A 15,833-nucleotide genomic window follows, 5' to 3' on the forward strand; every position below is an offset into this window, starting at 1 on the left:
CAAGATCTTTTGACTGGTGGTGAATGTTTGATTTGTTCCACATTCCATCCATCATTTGTATGTCTTGCAGTAGCGGTCCGTGGAGGGAGCTCCGTGGGGTGGTGAGGCGGGTCGGGGGAGGGGCAGGGTGGGGGAATGTAAACACCGGAATATGGATGATCGGAGGTAAGTACACATTTAAATAAATAAAACAAATTTTGTTGCGCGCGCTGCATCGCATTTTGCAATGCAGCGCGCGCAAAGGAATTCGTTTTATTTATTTGAATGTGTACTTACCTCCGATCATCCATATTCCGGTGTTTACATTCCCTCCCCCGCCCCGCCTCACCGCCCCACGGAACTCCCTCCACGGACTGCTACTGATGTCTTGTGCTTTATCTCACTGTGTAAGAACATGTAGACAAAAATTGTTTGCATGAAATCTCATATATTGCATTATTAGGTAAGATTTTTGGAGTTTAATATCCCCTCATTCAAACCTTTGGGGTAGAACATTTGCAATGTTAGAATCGTTCTTAGTATCTCACTTGAGGGGTTGTATATTGTTTAACTTACTCTTTTTCTGCACATATTTATAAATGTAGGACTGTATACCTCAAGGTTGCCTTGTGGGTAAGCTAATGCTGAAAACAGCAGGCGTGAGTTGGGTATGGTTATAAGCCAATTTTAAAGGCTTTAGGACCGATTAGTTAATTCGGAAAAGTTATGTCTGATCTGTTTGTTATGAAATGTTACAACAAAGGCAGTTGGCCCGAAATGTTTATTATGAAAAACAGATGTTAAGATCCATGGGTCTTTATGGTGAATTGCCATTTTACCTTGTTACAAGCTGTAGACAGGTAGTTTGCTCCATAGAATCACACAGAATACATTAATTGCAAGGGTGTTGATGCTGATTGTCTTATTTAGCAAATCGTAGGGGGTATAAGATTTGCACTGTGATAAACCTTGATATGCCCTCGTAGGAGGGCCTCGAAGTGAGCTCTTGTAATAAATACAATCATTTAAAAAATCCATAATTCCTTACATATCTACATAAATCTACAACCAGGAGGTTTGAACCAGTTCTCTCCTGCTGTTGGCTTGTTTGAGTGTAATTCACCCTCTGATTCTGCCCTTTATTATCTACAGTATGGGACATTTGGTAGGCCTACTTCATCCATTAGCCCTAGTGCTCTTTGAATGACAGCATTTTGCTTCCTCACATGTGCACATCTGCCTGAAAATGATTGCACTTCAGTGCCTGGACTGGTGTGCCAGCTCATTATTGTTCACATTCTCTTTTAATATGTCCCATTTCAATTCTCTCCTTCCTCTTTTTTTAATTCTGTTTATTCTTAGAGTGTAGTGTATCTGCCCAGAAAAAGCCACACACTTTCCACAGATCTCCTTTACAGTGTGCCACATCCTGTGCAGCCAATGCTTTATAACAGTACAGCCATCTTGCAATGGTGTTGTTCATAGTTTATTATTGTTTTACAATTCCAAGGTGGCCAACATATTGCTTATTAATGTGGCAGTCGTGTTGGAACTTTAAACCAAGAATGTTGAGCCAACCCCCAGACTGGAATCCGGTTCCTTCAAATCCAAAGTCAGCCGCTCTGGCCGTTATGCCAATCCTCTCCACAGTTACTACCTTTGGGTACAGGCATTTTAAGGTCAGGTAGAATATATGGGCAACATATTATATTGATAATTACAGTGACTGAACATCAAAACATAAACATGTTTCATTAGAAAATACTACTGTAAAGATTACATCAGGTTTAAATTACAATAACGCGCAAGAATGTAAATATCCATGAATGGCATTGATGGTAACAACGTCAGAAAAGCAATCACTTGTCCTCTGTCTGTTTCAATATGCTTTTCACGTGAAGTAATTGGCATTCATGTCTTTCTTTTGTTTTAATGTTTGCGTTTCCGTGGGCTGTATGTCACCATTGCGGCCACATTATATAGCACGATCTCGAACCAAAGGCATTCAAGCGCTTAACGTCAGCGCAGAGGAAGATTAAATGATTTGCCCAGAATATTGATCTGATGCCGAGACTTGAACCCACTTCATTATATAGCGCGATCTTGACTCAAAGGTATTCAAGTGCTTTACATGAGCGCACGGGGAGATTAATTGATTTGCCCGGAATATTGAGCGATTGTGGTGCATTTTCACATGCATTTGTGTATTTAACAAACATTAAAAACTCTCATAGTGTTCAGACTCCATATATACACAACCAGGCATACTTCTTGCATGGCGGCCCTTGCCGCAGTAACCTGGTGTGGCAAGAAACAATGACAAACTAGTAGGTCTGCATTGCCATTCAAAAGGAGAAACCTATTGGCTATGCCAGTGCTTGTTACTTTTCCAGTCATTTCATTGTATGAGCTTTGAGAAACTAATGGTTTTGCACCATTTCACACCTGCAGGCCTTTTCAGGACATTGGTTTCACCTGTAAAGATAGTACTCAGTTATTTTTAACATGGATTTGCTGGTCATTCCTTGCCTTTATTAAGCGTTTGTAAAAACTATACCTTCTCACTTCCCTGCTCTATGACTCTCCATCTGCTTCTTCTCACACTCTCTTCCCAGCTATCAATCTCCCACTTAGATGTGTCACTTTTGACCATCCCTCTCTCCCTGCAACTTCGCTTCCTATTTCTCATCACCCCTCTACGGATTACATCTGTATTTGCATATAAAATGTGTTGCTTATGGCAATTGGAACTCATAAAAGACTCTTTATGTAGATTTACAATCCAGCTCGCTTCGAAGATCTGAGTAATAACATCAGTATGGATGGCACAATCGCGTCTCAGTCCTGCGTGCCGACCAGTAACGGCCGGTATGGAGGAGAGGGGCGAGGTGCTGGGGGGGATGGGGGGGGGGGGCTGAGACGATGACAGCAGCAAAAAAAAGGGGGAAAAACCCTCCAGATTTACCAAGCCACACAGTGCCATCTGAGGTGGCCTTGTATAGCTTAGTAAATCTCATTCTAGGATTTGCGTTGTCCTGCGTCCCCTTGAGTGGTGCAAGTGTGATGCAAAACCTCAATAAATGTGAGCCCAACAGTTTTAGCACTAGGTCATATAAGGAAATTGTTCACAATCATGATTGTACAGCAAAGTATCAGCAGGTCACACTTGGGAGGCCCTTCCACTAAAATATATATTCTCTAACACTTTTCCTGCTACGAATGGGTACTGTACAATGAAGCACACTTGCCGAGTAGGAAAAACAAGAAACAAAAGCATTTTTCCTTGCAAATCCTGCCTTGAAGAGACATAAGATTTTGGAGCAAATCCCTGTCTATGAATAGTTATAGACAGGGATTCGAGTCAAAACCCATCGGTGGTTGATTGGCAAAGACCATGTACCACCCATGGAATGCCCTCTTGATGCAAAGTAACGTAAAGCAGCACATTCTGCAACTTTTTGTTAATTTGGGGAGCAATCCAAAACCAATCTTGAATTGATTTGGATAGTAAATCCCAACATAATGCTATTGTGTATGGTTTGCATTCCAAACATGTCACAAACCTGGAGCAAAGCATCAGCAACCCGGGTCTCTGTGTCTTGTACATGCTTTTTGGTCAGGTTCATCGCCAGTTTCTTACTATTGCTTGTAGATACAAGCAACAAAAAAACTCGGAGCAGCACTCAACATAAATTCTGTGTATGGAGCCACAGGGTAATGTGAACAAATGTGACACCTCAAAGAAACAATATCCAGATGAAGCAAATACCAATACATCTATATGCAACATTGCAGATAAAGATGGAGGGTCTGATTCATGCAACCTTTTGTGCACCTAAGTAATACTGAGGCACACAAAAAAGAAATTGCAATCCTAAATTCGAGCCATATTCTATTGCATAAAGTGTTTATTGTGTTCTAAAATTCACCACAATTGTGGATTTTTGTAAGAGGAGATCTAAGGTGGTCCACATTGCATAAGTATGTAAAATCCCACAAACATCCTTTCATCCTTCCCATTCACATGGCAAAACACGTTTTGGGTGCGCAAAGGCCTATCGACCTCTTACTGCTAGCATCCAGACAGAGCCCTTCCAAGAAAAATGAATACTTATTTAGCTAAAATGGAAAAAGCCAGGGTTTCAACTGCTTCCTGAATTTTAACTGATCTGGCTGGGCTCCAAGATGAATCAACACTAAGGAGTGAGAAGTTTTTATAATGTGGAACCTTAAGCCTTCCAAACTGTATTGAAAATTACACAATGGAGGGTTGACCTATGTCTCTTAAATCCCATCTTTTTACAAGGCTAGTTGCGTGGCCCTTGTTATATCTCAAATTAATATGCAGTCTACACCCATGTGAATTAGTGTGATTGCCACATTTCTTGGATAATTTTGTTGGGTCCTCACCTGCAGGTCCCACATGTGGCCTGCTTCATCATCAGACCCACATCACCTAGTGTGAGCAGGTGGGCTCTATGTGTTTGTCAGCGGAGCACTTTAAAAGCAACCGAGGGATTGTGAATGAATTCAAATTGCCTTCTGGATCCTAACTTGCTTTTACTCAAAAGGCTCTTGGGCATGGTTAAAACAGTGGGATATCACAGGGGTATGATGGCCCTTGACCTCAGAAGGTCGACATATTTCGGCCAGTTAACTGCCCAGTGGGTTAATCTGCTTTCTTCAGGACCAAAAATAGTATGTTGAATCCCTGCATGGCGTGGTTGCTAGTTACAACCTATTTAGATGCATTCATACAAAATCCAGTGAAGCATGCACACAGCTAAACAGACCATAATTAGGACTCTTTCCTTGATATGGTCTTGGCTAGAAAGAGAAAATATATATCACAAACATGGATTTATGAGACATTACATTTAGAATGTCTTATGACTTTGGCACAACATCCCTATTATGTGCAGCAAAGCATGCAAGCATGTGTGAGTAACCCCTCAATGCATCTTCTGATTTCAAAATTTGCAAGTATATACAATTTAAAGGCATTTAGGACATAAGAAAATTAAAAATACATCAAATTAAAATTAAAATGACAGTGTTCAGCATATGCATACACAAAAGAGTGGTAGAAGAATATATCTCAACTGTCCACCTACATGGCCTATATATTAATTGCATCATAGGGTTTATGGTGTTAGACGATCTCTTTAGTCAAACACTGTGGAAAGAGACGAGCTAGAAAGGTTTGCAATTGATTGTCACTGTAGCCTAGATGAGTGTGAAACAAAGCGGGCCTTCTGCACTTACTTCTTCAAGGGACATTGTCTGTAAAAACACCTACTCATTACCCCCCAACCCTACATGTTAGCGCTGCTCAAGCCTAAAGGCGTTTTTAAGCAAAGTAGCAGCAGTCATGTGACAGTGTTATGAGGCTAGGGGCTGCTTGAAAAGCCTATTTCCTGGACCCCGCCCATTTGTTATGAGGCGATAATATTCCTGGAGCTACAAAGCTCAAAGTTTTAATCGTTATAATGTGACCGGGGGTGCTATTCAAGGAGTATGATTAATTTCTCTCCAAATGGTGCGGTGGCACTGAGGCGCGTCCGTAACGTATGTTGTCCTTGTCGGCAGATGGACTCTAAGCAGGCTGGGCGTTGTAGTCCCACCTCCCACCCGGGAGAGTCCATGCTGTGTGCAATCATTAGCGGTTATTTGTCACAAGGGGTGGAGAGATGTAATCGCCTCTTACCCAGGGAAAAGACTATTCTACTTGAAGTATGATTAAAAAAAGGTGGGACCTATAGTGATGCGTGCACTTTGCGTGAGCCAGAGTGCCTCTTTGAACTAGGGCAAAGGGACTTAAAATATATGAGCTTTGCAATTTTGCTGTCTGGCTAATGTATCATTGCAACTAGATATATGGGAATCCAAAGCTCTCTTGTACTGTAAGGAGGTATTTAGCTTCAGTGCATGAAAGAACCATATAGGTGTCTGTGTACAATAAGATGATTCACCATAGAATGTCATCATTCAGACCCTTGGTATGAGTAGACGACTAGCCTTGTAAAAGGACCGGATGTAAGAGTGATAGGTCAATCCTCCAATGTGTAGTTTTCAATACAGTTTTGGCTCTAAGATTGCCAGGCAGTGAATTCCACCACTTTTACAAGTGGAGTGGTAGAAGCTTCTACTTCATCCATTGAGCCTTTTTAATTCTGGGAATTACTACCATTTTCGCTGAGCTGGAACAAATATGCGAGTAGGTAAATGCCATTGAAAATGTTTTCGAAAATGTTCAGGGCCAACCTTGTGAAGAGCTTTATGGAGCCAGCATAGGGCCTAAAACGTAATCTGCTCGCTCACTGGCAGCCAATGGACATTGGTTTGTGAGACCAAGATGAATTTTGGGAGTTTCATAAATATGCGAGCAGCTGCGTTTTGACATGTTTGAAGTTTTTTTCAGTGGGCATTGCTGGGCACCCACATACAGAGCATTACAATAGTCTAGACCTGAAATTACCAGGGCCACACTAACTGTTTTATGGAGTTCTCTTGGGATAAAAGGAAATATTTTTCTCAAAATTCTTATAATGAAAAAACAGGAAGATGTAACCTGATTAATATGGTCAGCGAAGCACAGCTTTCAGACAAAAAGGAATCCTAAATGTTTTACTTTTTCTACTGGTAGAGGAAGAGCACCAAGATTGGGAGACCACTGAGCAGTATTCTAAAAGGTAGTGTCACTACCAAATAGGAGTACTTTGGTCTTTTCGGAATTATGTTTAAGAGAATTTTTCTGCATCCAACTGATGATGTTACTCATGCAGTTGTTAAACTGTCTGGCCACATTTTCGATGTTGGATGAGACCAACACTACTAACTGAGAGTCGTCGGAGTAAGATATAACAGAGAACCCACAGGAATGGATCAATTCAATCAGAGGAGTGACATAAATGTTAAAAAGAGTGGGACCTAACGAAGATTCTTGATGGACCTCTCAAGGAAGAGTGAAAGGTTCTGAGGTGAAATCTTCAAGAGCAACTACTTGCTCTCTATTCGACAAAAAGGAACTTAGCAGAGAGAGTAACATGCCATTAATGCTGATGCTTTAGAGCCGGTTGATGAGTGGAGAGTGGTTGACCGTATCAAACGTGGCCAAAAGATTGAGTAAAATCAAAGCTACCTTCCTACCTTTGCCAACAATGGCTCTAATTTCCTCTATGGCCGCCACAAGGGCTGACTCAGTAAAGTGATTGGGTCTGAACCCATACTGAGAAAAATTTAGAAGAAGGTTGTCACCAAGGAAGGCCATAACATCCTGATTCATAGCCTTCTCTAATATCTAAGCTGGGAGAGGTAGGCGAGAGATGGGCCTATAGTTTTTCACGTCGTGGATCTAAGGTATTTTAGATTTTTAGCGACTGGAATATTGTTGCCTTTTTCCACGGTGTTGTAAATAGTCCTGAAGTTAGAATTTTATTCAGGAATGCTGTGAGGTGGACCAACACCATGTCTGAGACTGTGTGAAGGATCTGGCACGTGCAAGGGTCTGAAGGGGGTGCCAGATTGAGAGGATTCAATACGCTTGGCAACCTTCTCCTCAGTGAGGGGTGTGATTGCAAGGAAAATATTAGAAATGGGATCCAAATTTGTAAAAGTTGTCTTTCCAAGTGTCTCCACATATAAAGGATCTTCCAAGGCTATAGAGTTTATATTTGAGATAAATTCATTACAAATCTCATTCACCTTTGATAATAAAAAGTCTACTAATTTGTTACAGAACAACCGTATTTTTATTATCAAAGTTTGATAGAGTTGTAACTGTGCTAAATAGCTCTGTAATTGAGTTTTTAGCAGCGTTCATTTTGTCTGTGAAGTATCTGGATTTTACCATACAAATTAAGGATTTCTACTCTTTAATAAGGGATTTGTATTTAATCTTTTCTTCAGGACTGTAGTCTATTCATCACAACTGTTCCTGGCACCTGCACTTTTGTTTAAATTCTCTACGTTCCAGGGAATACAATTGGAAGTGTGGTAGCAATGCCAAGTCCTCAGAAGAAACAGAAGGAACATAATGTATGGATGGATTCATGAAAACAAACATTGATAGTGGAATCAGAATCTTAAGAGATGGACAAGTTGGCCTGGCAAGTAGGACAATCAGGCAGTGCTCAATGGACTGATCTGACAGGTCAGTGTGTGGGCCGTTTCTTTTGCTGTTTGTGGGCCTATTTTATGGCCTACTGGGTCAGATTTTACTGTTGATTTCCCTGAGAATTAAACAAACATTGCCTGCAGAAAGCTCAAATCCATACAGTCTTTCATAAGTTGCAAAACACTTATACAGTGTGTCTTTACAAGTTGGAAACTGTCCCAATTTGCAATCACAGGTCACCTTTCTTAGCTTTTTAATTCACTACTGGAGGCCACTTTTTTTTGGTGTCTTGGACTATTTTCTGTCCTAGTCCACACTAGAAACAGATTGTTTGCAGACTCCCATGGTTGGCCCTTATGCATACCCGGAGAGCACCAGCCCTTCACTGATGTATGGATTTTGTATAAGGCTTTTCAATTCCGATAAAGTCAGCTGAAAGGTTAAATTACTGACTGTGTGTGGAATTTCCGACATATCTGTTATTTAGAGAGTATAGAAGTTTATTTATTTTCATGATCTAAAAAATATAGTATATGTTGCATAGCCCCATAGCAGGAATTCATGGATCAAATCTGAGAATGTACATGGGACGTATGTAAAATACTCAGCCTCGCCATGGTTTCAGTTAATGATGTTGTGTAGCTTGTGACGTTTTATCGACTAATATATCTGTGTTCTGTGAACCCAATCAGTTGATAATGAGCATTTGAAGCATTTTTTTTACCAGGCTAACCGCTGAATTGCATTTCTTATGACAAGCTAAGCTAAGCAGACAGGGGAGGAGAACAAAAATCTGTAAATGGCACAAACAATGAAGTGAGTGAGCAGCAAGGATTGGCCTCAAAGCCAGCTCTTTACGTAATTAAATCATCTCTGATTAGCTGAATATGGTAGCAACATGGGAAGGAGCTCGGGTATATTGAATTGTGTGAGCGATGTTTGTGATATTCAAATTGATTGTGTGGAGTCAATGAGTGAGGAGCAAGTAGGGATTAAATTAAATGCATAGGGTCACTGATGTGTTAAGAGCCAGACTACTGTCAGGGCTTTAAGTGGGGAGGCAGAGGGGTTGTGCCAGTGCTCATCACCAGCAATATTTGTAAACAGCTTCCTTTTAGAGTGGCATAGTGGGTGAAAAATGATGACCTAGAATGTAGGAAGTAATTGATTTCCAGAGGCTGAAACTTTTTATTCACTCATCACCTATTTGCCTCAGTAAGACACCTTTTGTGCATCAAGTATTCCCAGACATAGGTCCCATGCACCATACACCTCAAACCATGTCTCACTGATGGGGTTTAAGTATGCCAAAACTTGTGGTTGCTTGTGTTTCCGTACAGTAGGGTTATGCCATTGTAGTTTAAGCTGGGCTGTTCCTTTTGGAGTATGGCTATGGCTGATTTGCATGTAGCTGGCCTATATCTGGTATGGCATATTGAGTGAAAAACAATGGATTGGGATGCTGCACAAGCTGTTGCTAGAAGCTGAGACTTTTTGCAAGCAAACCAATCATCACATTTATTTTTTTCCTCAGTGCCACAAAAATACCCAGACGGAGTCAACTGGGCAAATGGACCACAGTTATACCTCACTGATGAGTTCTAAACTAGCTGACACCAGACTAGGATTACTTGTGTTCAAGTTCAATAAGGACCAGTCTTTGCAATTTGGGCTGGACTGTTCTAACTTGAACTAGAGTAAGGTCAATTTCTATGTTGCTGGTGGTTGTCTGGAGTGGCACAGTCGTTAACTAAAAAGATATGACTTTTGAGGGATAAATACTAAGCGTTTCTGTCAACATTAATACCCCAATTAATATTAGACAATTGTTTAATTCTTCCATTGCATATATTTCAACATGTTAATAGTTATCAAACACTTCTAGGATATAGCTGAAATCCTTTTCTTTATTTATATATTCATTCTTTTGGAATAAATTCCATACTTAGTACAAATTTAACCAGTGTAGACACCGCAAGTTTGGACGTGAGGTCAGCTGCCTTATCTAAGTCCTCTGATGATAATTCCAATTGGATAGTCAGGGCTACAGCTGGGAAGAGTGACTCCCTACCGCCTGAGTGACTTTGAAATCATCAAAGATCCGCGCAATAGGTCAATGGCTTAATAAATTGGCCCTAGACCTATCAGTTTGAGGCGGCATATGCAAAGAGGGTTGGGGCACTTTGTAGATTTAAGGCTACGTAGGCAGAGTATTCTTCCATTTCTTTACCAAAGTAAGCTGTAGACCATCAAATGAATTAGATGATTGGGGTATCTGCTTTAGATTACGTTAAACCTCTATTTTGGAACTAAGAGGGTAAGTCTCATTGATAGACCTTACTCTTTATCCATATTTATTGTCGTTATTCTTTAGTGTTTTACGGCAAGAAAACTAAGAGGAAAAGAAATAAGACAAAAGATGATGTTATTGCTGCTATGTGTAATATGAATTTATGGTATTTGTAGTTGATGAACTTGATGACTATCTGTTTTGTCTTTTTGAGATCTGTTTTTTGCCGCCTTACACAAGAATCTCATATCTTCTTCTTAGAAATGTATGTATTTATTGTATCTCTTGCTAAATTCCCTTGCTCAATTAAAAAATAAAAATAAAATAATAAAAAAACATGCTACGCTCTCAAAGAGTAAGTTAACAAGCTATTTTTAATTTAACAAAGTTTTGAATAAACAATTGTGTCGATGAGCATACCTTTACTTAATGGTGAGTTCTGAGGAGTGGCATAGGATTATCAGCTAGAAGATACTTGATTAAACACAGGATAAAGTACTTAATTATCCCTGTTTATGTCAATTGTTGACATTACCTTTCTCCTTACTTTTTCATTGTTCCTGATAGAAAGAAGGTAAATTGGCCATCCGATAATGCAACTGTGCCTTTCCTTGTGTACACAAGGAGGTGCATGGCAATGCAAATTAAGGTGCCAAAAGAAAACTAGAAAACAAGTGAGAGAATCTGAGGTAGTACTTTAAAGAGAGAAAAAAAACACAACAGAGTCCTAAAACACCTCTCTGAAGAAAATCAGCAGTGCAAAAAAAACACATAGTTAATATAAATAAAGAGATAGAGGGAGTCATGAAGGAAACAACAAGGTTCTGAGATGCAGTTGATGATAAAATAGCATGAAGACGAGGTAACCTGAAATATTGCCTCAAAAATAGTAAATAATCTCTTGCCTTTAAGAACTATTCAGGACAGTCTTTTCCTATTGTGACCTGGAAGTGGTTGCCAACCATCTTTGAGTGGTTAGAAGTAGATACATATATAAGAACACCATGCATATTGTACTCCAGGTTGTAAACAGCAAAAGCCGCACCAAGCTACAAGACTTCCTGCAAGTGTCCTTCCTACATCCAGGATGCCACTGCCCAAAAGTGAATGGCCGATGCCATTCAGGACATTGGCGGCAAGAACGTGTGTCCTTGAGTTAAAAAAAAAGAGCATGATGCTGCCGGTTGGCCCCAGATCCTCAATGGAGGCTAGAGGTAAGTGAAAGGGCACCAAAAGCAGGGCTTACTGGTGGAGAGCTGCTCCCTACCATCCATAGCATGGCAGGATCGCTTCAGTGCTACACTTCATCACCAGAGATCAGTGCTTGACAAGGAATAATAGAAGTGCAGGTACCCTGAATATGTACATATTCACTGAAAAAACATAGGTTTCAGGGACATTATAGTTAGAAATTAGCATTTAAAAAACCTTTGAAATTCACTGAAAAAACCACAGGTTTTAGGGATGTTATAGTTAGTTGGAAATTTCACTCGTACAAAACCAGAGAAATTCAGCCGTTATAGTTAGTTGAGCTAACTGTAACTCACGTCACATATTACATTATTCATGACATTGTCAGTGACAACACTGATGACATCACTGATGACATCTCAAATAGCAAGAAAGGTGCAGAAAGAGGGAACAGGGATGCAGAAAGAGGTAAGAGGGATACAGAAATTTGCAAGAGAGGTGCAGAAAAATGCAAGAGCAGTGGAGAAAGAAGCAAGAGAAGTACAGAAAGAAGCAAGAGAGGTGGAGAAATAGGGAAGAGGGGTGTAGAAAGAGGCAAGAGGGATGCAGAAATGTGAAAAAGAGGTGCAGTAAGAGGTGCAGTAAGAAGCAAAAGCAGTGCAGAAAGAACCAACAGAGGTGCAAAAAGAGGCAAGAGGGGTACAGAAAGAGGCAGGAGGAGTGCAGAAAAAAGGAAAAGTAGTGCAGAAAGAAGCAATAGAGGTGCTGAAAGAGGTGCGACGGGTGCAGAAAGAGGCAAGAGAAGTGCAGAAAGAAGCAACTGAGGTACAGAAAGAGGCAAGAAAGGTGCAGAAACAGGCAAGAAAGGTACAGAAATAGGGAACAGGGGTGCAGAAAGAGGCAAAAGAGTACAGAAAAAAGGAAGAGGGGTGCAGAAAGAGGGAAGAGATGTGTAGAAAGAGGCAAAAGAGAGTTGCACAAAGAGGGAAGAATGGTGCAGAAAGAGACAAGAGGGGTTCAGAAAGAAGCAAGAGAGGTGGAGTAAGAAGCAAGAGAAGTGCAGAAAGAAGCAACAGCTGTGCAGAAAGAGACAAGAGAGGTGCAGAAAAATGAAAGAGAGGTCTAGAAAGAGAAAAAAGAACTGCAGAAAGAGGCAAGAAAGTTGCAGAAACAGGCAAAAGAGGTGCAGAAAGAGAACAGGGGTGCAGACAGAAGCAAGAGCAGTGCAAAGGAACCAACAGAACTGTAGAAAGAGGCAACAGAAGTGCAGAAAGAAGGAAGCGAGGTGTACAAAGTGGCAAGCGAGGTGCAGAAAGAGGGAATAGAGGTGTAGAAAGAGGCAAGAGAGTTGCACAAAGGGTGAAGAAGGGTACAGAAAGATGCAAGAGGGTGCCAAAAGAAGCAACAGAGGTGGAGAAAGAAGCAAGAGAATTGCAGAAAGAAGCAACAGAGTTGCAGAAAGAGGCAAGAGGGGCGCAGAAAGAGGCAACAGAAGTGCAGAAAGAAGCAAAAGAGGTGCAGAAAGAGTCAAGAGAAGTGCAGAAAGAGGCAAGAGAGGTGTAGAAACAGGCAGGAGAGGTGCAGAAAGAGGTAACTGGGATACAGAAAGAGGCAAGAGAGGTGTAGAAAGTGGAAGAGATGAGCAGAATGAGGCAAAAGAAGTGTAGAAAAAGAAAGGTGCAGAAAGAAGCAGCAGAAATGCAGAGAGAGGCAAGAGAGGCGCAGAAAGAAGCAAGAGTGGTTTGCACACCCTTAGTACCAATTTAATACCCACATTTAGCAATAAGTAACAGGTGACCATTCTAGGTGTGCAATGGGCCTTCCACCACACTGGAACACTTTTCGTTGCTTTTTTGGTAACGTTTGAGTCAGAAACAAGGTTTTTTTTGTTCAAATCTGTACATTATGCAGCAGATGATAGATTATGTGGCAAATGCTGAAAAAGTATAATTGTGCAAAATTCAGGGCAGCCAAACAGGTGCAAAATTCCAGTGGACCTGGTCATACCTCTGACTAGGTCCAGAAGTGCTCCTCAGTGGTTCCTTCTTTTTTTTGTTTCATTGAGTTTATAGTTTAGCTTCTATAGAAATGAGGTAAACTAAACCTGAGGTTACCACTCCACAACACAGACTATTATACCACACACTTACTCTCCATAACACATAATCCCACTCTACATAATTCCAATACACTATATCCCACATACTTTCTATCCGCATAATCTCACTGCACAACATACCACAACACACAACCTACATCCACTCCACTCCACTCCACTCCACTCCACTCCACTCCACTCCAAGAAACATTAATAAAACACTTTTACATTTACAACACCAATAGCTCTATCTCTCGCAAATGCAAAACCTATTACATAGCAAATGCTTCTTTAATTAGTAGTTGCATTTGCAGAAAGGTGGAGACCTCCATTCAGGAATTCTGCTACGTAGGATTTACAGGAGGTACCAGGAGGGCTTCTTGGCCCCTAAAGTCCCTCAGAAGAGAAGTGGTCTTCATCCCCCAACCTGTAGTGTGCCAGGAGGCGCATTTGCAGAGCGGTGGATAAAGGGGGGCATGGCCTCCAAAGACCTCTTAGAAATCCCACTGTGTGGGACTTACTGGAGGTGACAGGAGGGTTAGTTGGTCCCCAAGGACAACCTTGGGGACCAACTACCCCTCCTGTTACCTCCAGTAAGTCCCACACAGCAGCATTGGTAACTTTTCATAGCAGGCCATGCCCCCTTTTCCCACCAGCAAACAAATGCGCTCCCTGGTGCACTCTTGGATGGGGAGTGAAGCCCCCTTCACTTCTGGGGGTGGTTAGGGGCCAACTAGCCTACCTGTTACCTCCACTAAGCCCCACACAGTGGGATTGCTGAGAGGTGGCCACAGGCCACAGGCCACACGCCCTTTGTACACCACTCTTCAAAAGCACCTCCTAGTGTGTTCTTGGTTGGGGAGGAAGTTCCCTTACCTCCTGAGGGTCCCTGGGGGCCAACTAGCCCTCCTGTTACCTCCAGGAAGCCCCACACAGGTGAATTGCTGAGAGTGGTCCAAGGCCACACACCCTTTTTACACCTCTCCATAAATGCGCTACCTGGCGCACTGCTGCTCGGAGGATGAAGTCCACTTCAGTCCTGAGGACCTCATCGCCCCAACAGCAGTGTGCTAAGAGGCCCATTTGCAGAGTGGTGTAAATAGGGGCATGGCCTTGGACCACCTCTCAGCAATCCCACTGTGTGGGACTTACTGGAGGTATCTGGTCGGCTAGTTGCCCCCTAAGGACCCTTAAGATGCGAGGGGACTCAATCCCCCAACCCAGAACGTGCCAAGAGGCACGTTTGCAGAGTGGGACAGGGAGGGGGCGGGGCCTCTTGTGAGATGCTGATTTTTCTATACTTTCCATATTTTTAGAAGGGGCGCAGTGTGGCCCCCCTTCTCTTACTATTTTTTGGGCTCTGGGGACCCCATCCCTTCAGGGCCTTAGTCATTTTTTTATCTTTTAAAAACAATGGGAAGGGGGCAGTATGGCCGCCCTTCCCTGGGCCTCTTTTGGCCTCAGGGACCCCATCCCCTGAGGCCTGCCTCTGTATTTTTATTATTACTATTGGAGGAGGACTGCGTGGCCCCCCTCCTGTGGCAAATTTTGGCCCTGCGGACCCCATACCCCGGGCCCAGCCTTATTTTAGAAATATATATATATATATTTACATTCAAGAGGAGGGCCGCAGTGCCCCCCCTTCCCTGGGCTACCTTTGGCCCTGGGGACCCCATCCCGCGGGGTAATGCCAAATTGTTTATTTATTTTTCAAAGGGAGGGGGATGCGTGTCCCCTCTCCTGGGCCATTTTTGGCCCCAGGGACCCCATCCCACTGGGCATGGCCAATGCTTTTTTAATTATTTTTTTTAAAGGGAGGAGGGCCAAGTGGACCCCCTCCCAGGCCATTTTTGGACCCGGGTACCCCATCCCCCAGGGCACGGCCTCTCATTGGGGACTGCGGGGTGAGTCCCAATGCCCCTGCGGTCCCTGCCGGCTCCCCGGCTCCTGCGGGAGCTACCATTGCTTTTGGGCAAGGGGAGCTGCTAACATGCAGCTCCCCTTGCCCAAAAGGAATCTGCATTGCTTCTTGGAAGCAAGAGCAGGTTTCCTGCTCTCGCTTCCAAGAAGCAAAGCAGTGTTTACTATGCAGGGCGATCTCCAGGGGTGGGCAGCCCGGGACATTGCAGGAGCCTGCCCTGGGGGGTGGCAGTCCCCAG

The sequence above is a fragment of the Triturus cristatus genome, chromosome 9 (genome assembly GCF_964204655.1).
Source record: "Triturus cristatus chromosome 9, aTriCri1.1, whole genome shotgun sequence".
Taxonomy (NCBI): domain Eukaryota; kingdom Metazoa; phylum Chordata; class Amphibia; order Caudata; family Salamandridae; genus Triturus; species Triturus cristatus.